The sequence below is a fragment of the Halichoerus grypus genome, chromosome 15, assembly GCF_964656455.1.
Source record: "Halichoerus grypus chromosome 15, mHalGry1.hap1.1, whole genome shotgun sequence".
NCBI lineage: Eukaryota > Metazoa > Chordata > Mammalia > Carnivora > Phocidae > Halichoerus > Halichoerus grypus.
Window position 1 is genome coordinate 18,847,329 of NC_135726.1, and position 14,019 is coordinate 18,861,347.

Genomic DNA, 14,019 nt, shown 5'->3' on the forward strand with positions numbered 1-14,019 from the left:
CCGCCCCTCCTGCCCCGTCCCCTCCTCCCTTCCTCGCTGTCTCCTGCTCCCCCGCTGCCCCGCTCGCTTCTTCCGCTCGCCTTCCTCCTCCTCTCCTCCTCCCCTCCTCCCCTCGGACCCCGGCTGCCCGAGCTGCTCCGGGCCCCGCCGGGCGGGACTGTCCGCCGAGCTGGCGTGGGGCCCCCTCATACCCACCCGCACTCTCCCCTCAGCCCCGGCCCGGCGCTCCGAGACCTTCTTTTTGCTGCCCCTGAACGCCCCGTCGGGGCTTCCAGTCTTCTCTGCGTGCTCTGAAGGCTTGTGTACACTCGCTGCGTCGTCTAGCGTCCTGCCCGTGTCCCTGCGCTGTGTCCGGGACCCAGGAACCTAGGCGCCCAAACGGCAAGACCCCTGTCTCGTCCTCCTGCGCTTTTGATCGAGCTGTCAGCTCCCCAACCCACTCCCTCTTTCTCCCCTGGCCACCCCTCCCATCTTCGGCCAGCCCGGCCTCCTGTACTGGCTGCCCCAGCCTTCCTTCTGCTCCCTCTCCCCATTCATACTCCGGGGACTCCCATTGGCGCCTGGGCCCCCATGAAGGGCACCGCCATCCATCCTTCTACCCCAAGATCTGAGACCCGGGGCTGTCCTTGTTCTCCTTCACCCTCACCATCAGTCCGTCACCAAGGCCGGCACATGTTCACCTCCTAAAGCTTTCTTTGTCTCTTCACTTCTCACCACCACCAAGCCTCCACGAGGCCCCAGAGTACTCCTGCCTCCTCCCTGGACTGCTGTGAGGGTGTCTTTAAGAGGCCTCTCTGCTTCCTCTCTTGGCAGCCAGAAGGATGCTAAAATGCTCAGTCAGGATCACCTGCATTTCCCTTATCCCCTAAACCTTGGGAGATTCCCATCTTGCTCAGAGTCTTGGTAGAGAGACTAAAAACGTAATCCCTTGGTGTCTTCTGCTCCCTGGCTCTCTCACTCATAGACCCTCTTACAGTTTCTTGAACAAACCATGCTCTCCCCACTCCAGGGCCTTTGTGCATGCTGACCCTGCTACCTGGATGCTCTTCTCCAACCTGGTTATCCGATGAACTTCTCTTTACTCTGTGATCATCCCAGTGTCACTTCCTCAAAGAAGACTTCGATGGCCTCTCCCGCCAGGTAAGAGGCATTCGTTCACTCATTTATTTGTTCATTCAACAGCAGTGCTAGAAAGATTGCATTTGCAGGACGCAAGGACGCATCAGCTTAATTTGTGGGGAGTGGGTCAATAGTGTGTCCAGAGAATCGTGAACAAGATGATTCTTGGTAATAGTTGTCTGCCTCATTATGGCTGGTTCAGAGGGTTGCCGGGAGCCTTTGTGGAAGAAAGGACTGAGCAAGGGGCTGGGGGGAGGAGATAGATAGTAGAGAACCAGACCCAGGTGTTTGGATCTTACTCTGGATCCCCTGGGAGGAGGACAGGTGAGGGTTAGAACAAGGACAACCTGATATTGATCAGTGTTAATTTGGCTCAAAACTGTAACTCAGTAAGTAGAAAACAACGCAACTTTTTTAATTGGCCAAAGTTTTGAACAGTCCAAAGAAGATATATGAATATCCAGTAAGTGCTCGAAACTATATTCAATATCATTAGACATCTAGGAATGCAAATTAGAGCCACAATGAGAAACTATCTTTTTAAATTTTTAAAAAAGATTTTATTTATTTGAGAGAGAGAGAATGAGAGAGAGAGAGAGCATGAGAGGGGGGAGGGTCAGAGGGAGAAGCAGACTGCCCGCTGAGCAGGGAGCCCAATGTGGGACTCGATCCCGGGACTCCAGGATCATGACGGGAGCCGAAGGCAGTTGCTTAACCAACTGAGCCACCCAGGCGCCCCGAGATACTATTTTACACCTATTAAAATGGCTTCATAAAAGGGGACTCTACCATTCAAGTGCTGGGGAGGATGTGGAGAAACTGGAACTCTCATACACCCCTGTTGGGGCTGGAAGTGATGACCTCCACTGCGGAAGACAGCTTGGCAGTTTCCTAAAATATTACACAGAGGTATACTGTGTGACCCAGAGATTTTATCTGTAGGTATTTCCCCAAGAGAAATGAAAGCACATGTCTTTGCAAAGGCTTGGACTTGAACATCCACAGCGGCTCTATTTTTATTTTTTAATTTATTTTTAATTATTTTTTAAGATTTTATTTATTTATTTATCAGAGAGAGAGAGCACATGAGAGCATGAGTGGGGGGAGGGGCAGAAGGAGAAGCAGGCTCCAAGCTGAGCAAAAGCCCTATGGGGGACTTGATCCCAGGTCGCTGGGATCATGACCTGAGCCGAAGGCAGAGGCTTAACCGACAGAGCCACCTAGGCCTCCTGAGGTTCTATTTTTAATAGCTCAAACTGCACAACTCCAGTGGTTCATTACACCTGAGAGGATAAACTAACTGTGGGGCATCCCTTCGCTGGAATACTTCTTAGCACGAAGAAGGAATAAACCATTGACAGGTGCAACAATAGGGATGCATTTTGCAGACGTTATGTTGAATGAAAGAAGCCAGGCTCGAAAGGGTACATGCTGTATGATTCTATTTTTATGAATTTCTAGAACATGTGAAACTCAGCTATGGTGACCGAAATCAGACCAGTGGTAACCTGGGGTGGGGGCAGGAGGAAGCTCTTTGGAGTGCTGGAAATGTTTTTTATTTTGCCGAGGGTGGTGACTGCACAGAAACATACATTTAACAAAACCCATCAAACGCTCCACTTAAAATGGTTGCATTTTATTTCAAGTAATCTCTATCTCAATTTACTGAAAGGGAACTCACGCAAAAAAATATGGTGACTCACTGGGGTGGCTGAGAGGGCCCAGAGAGAGGCAAGGAGAACTGGAGGGGTGCCCCTGCTTGAGGGGACTGGATGCCCGAGACGGCTGTCACTCCCACTGCAGGCTGTGAGCTCCATGGGAGCCTGTCCTAGCCCAGCCCAGAACCCATCACTCGGATGGCCCCAGAAGTGTCTGCTATGGGATGAAGAAGGGCGGCTCTATTCCCTGTACATTCCTGTGTAAGGAATATTTTCTGTTCTCCTACACTGGTTTCTTTATTTTATTCTCTGGCTTATGATTAAATACTCTTGTGCTTGATTTTGTTGGTTAAATTTTTTCATCTTTGGCCTTTATTAGCTCCTACTGGTGGGCTTCTGGGTACCCATCCCCCATCTCTCCCCCCCCCCATTTCTTTATTTTCTGACCCTATAACATGCGTCAGGTTCATTTTATCTTCTCCCCATCCCAGCCCTGGAATCCGAGTTCCTCTAAGAAGCTCTGGTTCTTTTACTGGAGAATGGTATTTAGAAATAAATCCCTTGTGGTAGTGTTAATTTGCATTTCTCTAGTTATGAGTGGATTAAGGAGTATTTTTGTTGCTTTTTTTTTTGCGTATGTAACAGCCATTTGCATTTGCTTTTCCAAGAACTGACTTTTCACATACTTTGTATGTTTTTCTATTAATTGTTGGTTTAAAAAAATGGATACATAAGAATGCATATATTCAGGAAATTAGTCCTTTTTCTGAAATTTGAGTTATGAATAGTTTTTCCTGGCTTATCATTTGTCTTTTACTTTGCATTTTTGCCATACAGATTTCTCCTTTTAGAACCTGGTGTTTTTCTCCTTTAATCTATGAATGTGGTGACCGACAATCACAGTTTTCCCAAGGCTCACTGTCCTTACATTCGTGGGATGTGCCTTTAATGGTCATGTTGCTTTGCTCTTTTGATAAACCTCTAGAATCATTTTGCTAGTATTTTGTTTGGGAGTTTTGCCTTTATTTTCATAAATAGAATTGACCTCTAGTTTTTGTTTCATTTTATTCTAGTTGTTGTGTATTGTGTTATCCTTTATTTAAGTCTTTCTTGTTTCCTAATGAAGGCATTTAAAGCTATAAATTTTTCTCTGAGGACTGCTTAGGACACATCCTTAAAATAATGCTCTAGTTTTTATCCACTTCTAATTAGCTTATAGTTTCCATTTTAAATTTCCTCTTTAATCCAAGAATAATTTAAAAGGGTATTTCAAAATTTTTAATTTGATAAATTTTTGGCTATACTTTGGTGATGAATATCAAATTTTATTATTTCTTTTATTCAGAGAACAGGTCTGTATGTTCTGCCTTTTGGAATTTGTTGAGATTTTCTTTGTGTCCTAATAGATAGTCAGGGATTGTAAGTGTTCCATGTGTGCTTAAAAGGATTGAATATTCTCTCTTAGTTGGGTTCAAAATCCATATGTCCATTATGTATCTTGTTAATTATGTAATTTAAACTCTCTGTATGCTTACTCTTCTTTTTTTTTTAAGGTTTATTTATTTATTTCAGAGAGAGAGAGAGAGAGAGCACAGGAGCTGGGGGAGGGGCAGAGGGAGAGGGAGAGGAGAATCTCCAGCAGACTCCCCCCTGAGCGAGGAGCCAGATGCAGGGCGTGATCTCAGGAGAGTCCGATGCTCAACTGACTGCACCACCCAGCCGCTCCTATACTTACTCTTCTTTTTCTTGATGTATTGACTTACTAAAACAGATATATTAAAGCTCCTCACTAAAGTTTTAGATTTATTACTTTTCCTTGGATTTCTAATAGTTTGGGGTTGTTGTTGTTTGTTTTTTTTGAAATTATGGTGTTAGATGAACAAAAGTTAACATGGGTTTTTTTTTTTTAAGATTTATTTATTTATTTGAGAGAGAGAGGTGGGGGACGGGCAGAAGGAGAGGGAGAGCGAGAATCCCAAGCAGACTCCCCGCTGAGCGTGGACCCCTGCTATAGGCCCATCCCACAACCCTGAGATCATCACCCAAGAGGAAACCAAGAGCTGGAGGCTCAACCAACGGAGCCACCCAGGTGCCCCAAAAGTTAACATATGTTTTGTTCAGTAGAGTGTAGCAAAAAAGAGCCTAAATCCTGGGTTTAAATCCTAGTTCTATTGCTTTCTTAACTTCTCTGTACTCAGTTTCTCCATTCCCACAATGGCGATAATAATATTACCTAAGTCATATAATTATTGTAGGGATTAAATGAGTTAATATATAAAAATATCTTAGAACAGTGCCTAGCAAAAGAAAAAAAAAAAGAATAGTACCTGGCATATATTAAGTTTTTATTAACTGTCATTTTGACATTTCTGTTGTCCCTAGTGAATGCTTTTAGCTTTGAATTCTATTTCATTTAATATTAATTTCACCATGCCTACCTTCTTTTTGTTGGCATTTATCTGGCACATCTTGTTTATGCTTTTCTCATATAAGCATTTAATGCTATAAATATCTAAGTACTATTTTCACTTCATCTTACAAATGTTGATGTTGTGTTTTCATTTTTGTCCACTTCAAAATATTTTCTAATTTCTCCCAAGACTGTATCTTTGAACTGCAGATTATTTGACAGTATATTATTTAATTTTTAAACAGTTGACTTTTCAATCATGTTTCTGTTATTGATTTCCAGTTTAATTCCATTATGGTCAGAGAAGACATTTTGTATGATTTTAATTCTTTTAAATTTATGCAGGTTTGTTTTATGATTCAGGATACGGCCCATCTTGGTGAATGCTCTATGTGCACTTGAAAAGAAAGTGTATTTGTTGAGTGAAGTGTTCTATGCATGTCAGTTAGATCCAGTTGATTAGTGGTGGTATTTAGTTCTTTTATATCTTTGCTGATTGTCTGTGTACATGTTCTATCAATTGCCTAGAGAGAAAAGTTCAAATCTTCAATAATATGTGTAGATTTGCCCATTTTTCTCTTCAGTTCTACCACTTTTTGCTTTCTGCATTTTGAGGCTCTGCTATTAGGAACGTTTAGGACTGTTGTATTTTCATAGGGTGAATTGATCATTTTATCATTATGTGGTGTCTCTTTTATTCCTGATTTTCTTTGCTTTATCTTTGTATGATATTAGTATTAACTATCCCAGTTTTCTTTTGATTGATGTTTGCATGGAATATCTTTTCCCATTCTTTTATTTTTAATCTACCTATACCATTATTTAAAGTGGGTTTTCTGCAGCTGACATATAATTGGGTCTTTAAAAAAAAATCCCTCTGACAATCTGTGTATTTTAATTGGTATGTATATATATTTAGTGTAATTATTTGTATATTTGGATTTAGGTACACAGTTTTGTATTTGTTTTGTTTGTTTCTTCTGTTTTTGTTCGTTTCTTCTTTCCTGCCCTCTTGTGGATTATTTAAATATTTTTTAGTATTCTTTCATAACTTATCTATTGAGTTTTTTACTCTCTTGGTACAGTTTTTTAGTGTTTTTTATAGGGATTACTATATATATGCTTAACTTTTCAGGCTACTTAGAATTAATATTTTACCACTTCAAATGAAATGCAGAAATCTGACCATCATATAGGTCATTTTATCCTCCCTTCTTTATGCTGTGGCTCTCACATGTATTATATCTACTTCTACAGGAAATCACATCAGATAACGTTAAGATTTTTGCTTTCAAACATCAAACATATTTTGAAGAACTTGAGAAGAAAATTCTACTTGTCCAGATATTTACTATTTCTTTTTTTTCCAGTTTTATTGAGATAATAATTGACATACAATAATAATTGACATATAAGTTTAAGGTCTACAGCATAAGGATTTGACTTACGTGTATTGTGAAGTGATTAACACAGTAAGTTTAGTTAACGTCCATCATCAAATATAGATACAAAAAAAGAGAAAAAGTGTTTTTTAAGTTGTGATGAGAACTTTTAGGATTTACTCTCATCAACTTTCAAATATGCCATATAGCAGTGTTAACTGTAGTTATCATGCTGTATATTATATTTCCAGTACTTATTTATCTTATAACTGGAAATTTGTACCTTTTGACTACCTTCATCTAATTCCCTCTCCTTCCACCTCTTGCCTTTGGTAACAACAAATCTGATCTCATTTTCTATGAGTTTCACTTTTTTCTTTTTTTCTTGATTTTTAGATTCCACATATACATGAAATCATACAGTATTTGTCTCTACCTTTTTTCGTTTAGCATAATGCCCTCCATGTTGCCACAAATGGTAGGTTTTCCTTCTTTTTTAAGGCTGAATAATATTCCATTGTGTATATATGCCATATTTTCTTTATCCATTCATCTATTGATGGACACTTAGGTTGTTTCCATGTCTTGGCTATTGTAAATAATGCTGCAATGAACATAGGCGTGCAGATATCTCTTCAACATGATGTTTTTATTTCCTTTGGATATATACCCAGAAGTGGGAATGCTGGATCATATGGTAATTCTGTTTTTAATTTTTAAGATATTTACTATTTCTGTTGCTCATCCTTTATCCTTGAAATTCCATGTTTCCTTCTGGTATACTTTCTCTACTGTCTAAAGAACTTCCTTTGGCACTTCTTTCAGAGCAGATCTACTGGCAATGTGTTCTCTTAGTTTTCCTCTTGTTTTTTTAGATTTGTTTATTTCAGAGAGAGAGAGTGTGTGGAGGAGGGGGGTGTGGGGGTGGGTAGAGGGAGAGGGACAAAGAGAATCTCCAGCAGACTCCCTGCTGGGTGCAGAGCCAAACTCGGGGCTCGATCTCATGACCCTGAAATCATGACTTGAGCTGAAATCAAGAGCCGGATGCTTAACCAACTGAGCCCCCCCGGGTGCTCCAGTTTTCCTCTTTTTTTTTTTCCTTCAGATTTTATTTATTGATTTGACAGAGAGCTTGAGAGAGCCAGAGAGCACAAGTGGGGGGGGGGGGGTATGGCAGAGGGAGAAGGAGAAGCAGGCTCCCCTATAAGTAGGGAGCCCGATGTGGGGCGGGGATTGATCCCAGGACTCTGGGATCATGACCTGAGCCAAAGGCAGACACTCAACCGACTAAGCCACCCAGGTGTCCCCAGTTTTCCTCTTTTTGAGACTGTCTTTTTTTTTTTTTTTTTTGGCCTCCATTGATGAAGGGTATTTTAACTGGATATAGAATTCTGGGTTTAAAAGTTCTTTTCTTTTAAAGATTTTTTTTTATTTTTTTTAAAAAAGATTTTATTTATTTATTTGACAGAGAGAGATAGTGAGAGCAGGAACACAAGCAGGGGGAGTGGGAGAGGGAGAAGCAGGCCTCCCGCTGAGCAGGGAGCCCGATGTGGGGCTCAATCCCAGGACACTAGGATCATGACCTGAGCCGAAGGCAGACGCTTAACGACTGAGCTACCCAGGCACCCCAAGATTTTTTTTTTTTAAGACTTTTTATTTATTTATTTGACAGAGAGAGAGACAGCGAGAGAGGGAACACAAGCAGGGGGAGTGGGAGAGGGAGAAGCAGGCTTCCCGTGGAGCAGGGAGCCCGATGTGGGGCTCGATCCTAGGACACTAGGATCATGACCTGAGCCGAAGGCAGACACTTAACGACTGAGCTACCCAGGCACCCCAAGATTTTTTTTTTTTAAGATTTTTTATTTATTTATTTGACAGAGAGAGACACAGCGAGAGAGGGAACACAAGCAGCGGGAGGGGCAGAGGGAGAAGCAGGCTTCCTGCTGAGCAGGGAACCCGATGTGAGGCTCGATCCCAGGATCCTGGGATCATGACCTGAGCCGAAGGCAGACGCTTAACGACTGAGCCACCCAGGGGCCCCGGCACCCCAAGATTTATTTATTTTAGAGAGAGAGAAGGGACATGAGCAGGAGGGGCATAGGGAAAGGGAGAGAGAATCTGAAGCAGGGTCCATGCTGAGTGTGGAGCCCAATGCAGGTCTTGATCTCATGACCCTGAGATCATGACCTGAGCCAAAACCGAGAGTCGGATGCTTAACCAACTGTGCCACCCAGGTGCCCTGACAGTTATTTTCTTTTAACACTTGAAAACTGTGCCGTTTCTTTCTGGGCTCCATGGTCTCTGATGAGAAATCCTCAGTCATTCAAATTGTTGCATCATTTTCCCCTAAGTGCTCACAATATTTTTTTCTTCATCTTTAGTTTTCAGAAATTTGATTAGGCTGTATCTGGGTATGAATTTTTTGTTTCTTCTGTTTGAAGTTTACTGAATTTCTTGAATCTGTAAATTTATGTCTTTTGCTAATTTGGGGAAGTTGTCAGCCATTATTTCTTCAAAAAGTTTTTGTGCCATACTCTTACTCCACTCGTTGTGGGAATCCAGTGATACAAATATTAGACCTTTTGAGGGGCGCCATTAAGCGTCTGCCTTCGGCTCAGGTCATGATCCCAGGGTCCTGGAATCGAGCCCCGCATCGGGCTCCCTGCTCGGCGGGAAGCCTGTTTCTCTCTCTCCTACTCCCCCTGCTTGTGTTCCCTTTCTCGCTGTGTCTCTCTCTGTCAAATAAATAAATAAAATCTTTAAAAAAACAACAACAACAAATATTTGACCTTTTGATATTGTCTCTAAAGTTCCCAAGGCTCTGTTCATTTTTTTCAGTCTTATTACTTTCTTTTGTTGAAATTGGATAATTTCTATGGATCTATCTTATTTATTTATTTATTTCAGAGAGAGAAGAATGACACAGAGAGAGAGGGAGATCACGAGGGGGGAGGGGCAGTGAGAGAAGCAGACTCCCTGCTGAGCAGGGAGCCCGACTCGGGACTCAATCCTAGGACCCTGGGATCATGACCCAAGCTGAAGGCAGACGGTTAACCAACTGAGCCACCCAGGCGCCCCTTAATCTGTCTTCAAGTTCACGAACTCCTTCCTCTGCCATTTCTGTTCTGCTGTTAAGCACATCCAGTGAGATTTGTATTTTGGTTATTGTGTTCAGTTCTAAAATTTCCATATGATTTTTTTATATCTTATATTTCTTCACTAAGACTTTTTATCCATTTATTTCACTTATTCTTAGAGCATGGTTACAATATTCTCTTTCAAGTTTTTGTCTAATCATCTACCATTTGTGTTATTCTTGGGTTGCTCTATGTTGACTGTCTTTTCTCTCATAAAATGTTGAGATTTTTCTAGTTCTGAATATGTCAACTAAATATTGATTGTATCTTGGACATTTTTCATATTTGCTATGAACTCTGGATTTGTTTAGTTCCTATAGAGATCATTGGGTTTTGTTTTTTATTTTTATTTTAATTAATTTTTTTTTTAAGATTTTATTTATTTTTTGACAGAGAGAGAGACAGAGAGAGAGGGAACACAACAGAGGGTGTGGGAGAGGGAGAAGCAGGCTTCCCACCGAGCAGGGAGGCCGATGTGGGACTCGATCCCAGGACCCTGGGATCATGACCTGAGCCGAAGGCAGACGCTTAACAACTGAGCCACCCAGGCATCCCTGTTTTTTATTTTTAAGCAGGCAATCAACTGGTTAGATTTAGGCCACAATATCCTACCACCACTGAACTGTGGATCCAATGTCAGTTCAGTTTTCTTTTTTTTTTAAACAATTTTCTAAAGATTTTATTTATTTATTTGAGAGAAGAGAGAGAGTGAGAGAGAGAGAGAGCACGAGCAGGGGGGAGGGGCAGAGGGAGAAGCAGACTCCTCGCTGAGCAGGGAGACTGATGTGGGGCTCAATGTCAGGACTCCAGGACCATGACCTGAGCTGAAGGCAGACACTTAACCAACTGAGCCACCCAGACGCCCCTCAGTTCACTTTTCTTTTTTTTTTCTTTTTAGTAAATTCTTTTTTTTTTTTTAAGATCTTATTTATTTGACAGAGAGAGAGAGACAGTGAGAGAGGGAACACAAGCAAGGGGAGTGGGAGAGGGAGAAGCAGGCTTCCCGCTGAGCAGGGAGCCCGATGTGGGGCTTGATCCCAGGACCCTGGGATCATGACCTAAGCGGAAGGCAGACACTTAATGACTAAGCCACCCAGGTGCCCCCTCAGTTCAGTGTTCAAAAACTTTGCAGTACTATTCTGGGGTAAATCCCACTTGGTCATAGTGTATAATAAGTTTGATGTCCTGTTAGAGTTGGTTTGCTAATATTTTGTTGAGAATTTTTACATCTATAGTCATAACAAATACTGGAATATAGTTTTCTTTTTTTGTGATATCTTTATCTAGCTTTGGTATCTTTTGTAATGCTGGCTCCATAAAATGAGTTAGAAAGTGTTCCTTTGTTTTTTGCTTTTTGGGAGAGTTTGAGAAGGGTTGGTAATTCTTTAAATGTTTGGTGGTACTGGACTTTTATTTGTTGGGAGGTTTTTCGTTACTATTTTGATCTTTTATAGATCTGTTGAGATTTTCTATTTCTTCTTGAGTCAATTTAGGTAAATCGTGTGTTTCTTGTGTGTATGTCTTTTCATCTAATTTTTTGGCATACAACTATTGTAGAATTATCTTGTAATTCTTTTTATTTCTCTATCATCAATATAATATCCTCACTTTCAATTCTGACTTTAGTCTTTTTTTTTTTTTTTGTCATTAGGTAAAGGTTTGTTGATCTTGTTGATACTTCCAAAGAACCAACTTCTGGATTTGTTGATTATTGTTTTTCTACTCTGTGTTTTATTTATCTTTGCTTTAATCTCTGTTGTTTCCTTTCTTCTATCTTTGGGTTTAGTTTGGTCTTTTACTGGTTCATCAAGATGTAAAGTTAGGTTATTGGTTTGAGATCTTTCTTCCTTTTAAATGTAGGCATTTACACCTGTAAATTTCTCTCTGACCACTGCCTTTGCTGCATCTCATAAGTTTTAGTATGTTGTATTTTAGTTTCATTCATCTGTAGGTATTTTCTAATTTCTTTTTCTGTTTTCTTCTTTGACCCATTGGTTGTTTTCCACGTATTTGTCAGTTTTCCAGTTTTCCTTCTTTTATTCATTTTTAGCTTCATTCCATTATGATCAAAGCAGATAATTTGTATGATTTCAGTGTTTTTAAATCTATTGAGACTTGGTTTGTGTCCTAACACCTGGTCTATCTTGCAGATGCTTTCATATGCACTTGTGAAGAATGTGTATTCTGCTGTTGTTGGGTGTAATGTTCAACATATATCTGTTAGGAGTAGATGGTTTGTAGTATTGTTCAAGTCCTCTATGTCCTTATTGACATTCTGTCCAGATGTCCTGTCCATTGTTGTTGCAGTGCTATTCTGATCTGTTCTGTGTGTGTCTGAGTTTCCAGTCTGAGACCTGTGTCATGGCCTTCCCTGTGGTTTACTTCTCCAGGCCTTTGATCTGCTGTCTAGGGTGAAATCCATGCATCCACTGCTTGGGGGTTGTCCCAGGAGTTCATATACAGCTTAATGGGATCTTTCTCTTGAGATCTTTCCTTTTCATGGTCTCCTTGACACTTTCAAGTTCTGAGGGGTCTTCTGTCTATAAAGCTTGTTTCGTTTCTCTACTCAGGTGTGGTCTGGAGGCTGGAGTGGAAGTGAATGGTAAAAACAAAATCCCAGGGAATTATCCCATTCTTCCTCATCTGCAAGGGCTCTGTTTCTTGTTCCTTGGACTCAGTCTGCTGTCTAGGATGAAATCCATGCATCCACTGCTTGGGGGTGGTCCCAGGAGTTCATATACAGCTTAATGGGATCTTTCTCTTGAGATCTTTCCTTTTCAGGGTCTCCTTGACACTTTCAAGTTCTGAGGGGTCTTCTGTCTATAAAGCTTGTTTCGTTTCTCTACTCAGTTTCATACTTCCCACCACTGCTTCTGATACAGAGAGAAGAAAACCAATTAACCTTATGACCTCATTTAACCCTAATTTAATTTAAAATTTCTAAAAGATTTTTAAAATTTTCATTTATTTGTCAAAGATATATAGAGAGAGCACAAATAGGCAGAGTGGCAGGCAGAGGGAGAGGAGAAGCAGGCTCTCTGCTGAGCAGGGAGCCCGACGCAGGGCTAGATCCCAGGAGCCTGGGATAATGACCTGAGCCGAAGGCAGCCGCTTAACCAAATGAGCCACCCAGGCACCCCCCCTTAATTTTATTTTTTTTAAGTAGGCTTCACGCTTGGTGTGGAGCCCAGTGTAGGGCTCGATCTTATGACCCTGAGATCATGACCTGAGCCGAAACCAAGAGTTGATCATTCAACCAACTGCACCACCCAGGTACTCCCCACCCTTTTAAAAAAAAGATGTTTTTGTTTTTGGGGGGTGCAGAGGGAGAGTCAGCGTGGAGCGCGATGTGGGGCTCAATCTCAGGATCCTGAGATCATGACCTGAGCTGAAACCAAGAGTAGGATGCTCAACCACCTGTGTCATCCAGGTGCCCCTGCCTTGCTGTCTTCTAATATCCAGGTAGCCTTTGATGTTTGGTTTTGTTCTCATGTCAGTAACATCTTTGTGCTGTTTCTCTTGCTCTGAAAGCTTTGGGAATTTTCTCTATCTTTCAAGTTCCTGTATTTTACCAAGCAATGTGGACTTTATTTTCCATAACACTAACTGTCCATTCTATTAGTCAACCCTCCTGTTAAATTTTAAAATCTTTTTCATAATCCCACCAACCCCTCCCCCACTAAGAACTGTTGTTAGCTTATTGTCCTCTTTACGATTTTTGTTTTAGGCACACAGTATCCATCTTTACTCTGAATGTACTAGTTAGGATTTTTCAGAATCTGCATTTTGACCAGATCCATAGGTGATACATTCCCTACTCCTAGCAGATACTCACCTGATGTAGTTTTGCTCCAAAGGGGCATCTTCCTGAAGTCTCTGATGACCACAGCCCTGTCCCAGGGTCCCTGGCTCAGCATGACAGGTGGCTGCATCATTATGTTCCAGCCCCAGCCCAGGCCCACTGCATGCCTTCTCTGTCTGGATGTGGGGAACTGCCTGCTCAGAGAGCCGCCTCCAGCGATTGAGAGGAATGGCTACACAGAGGAGTTCAGCAAGGTCTACCCTCTTCCATGAGATTCTGAACACAGTTCTGTTGTGCTTACATTTTTAGATCAAATTTACATATGATGAAATACACAGGTGTTGAGTATACAGTTGAATGCTTGGACAGATGTATATACCTGTGACTACTTCCCCCAGTGAAAATAAAGAACTTTCTCATACCCTCACGCCCCTTTGTAATCAGTCCTCAAACTCCTCTTGAAGCAAATAGTGTGTCCATTTCTTTCACTGTATTTTTCTCTGTTCTTGAA

General features: G+C 41.5%; 1 protein-coding gene across 2 annotated transcripts in view; it reads left to right on the top strand.

Annotated features, from left to right (window-relative positions):
- Positions 1 to 95: 95 nt before the first annotated feature.
- TK2 (thymidine kinase 2) overlaps positions 96 to 14,019 on the top strand; it is an 87,166-nt gene continuing 73,242 nt past the window's right edge. For both annotated transcript variants that reach the window (XR_013444373.1, XM_078063472.1), the window contains exons 1-2: positions 96 to 381; positions 1,010 to 1,140. The gene's annotated coding sequence lies outside the window, so the exon portion shown is untranslated. The remainder of the gene's footprint in view (positions 382 to 1,009; positions 1,141 to 14,019) is intronic.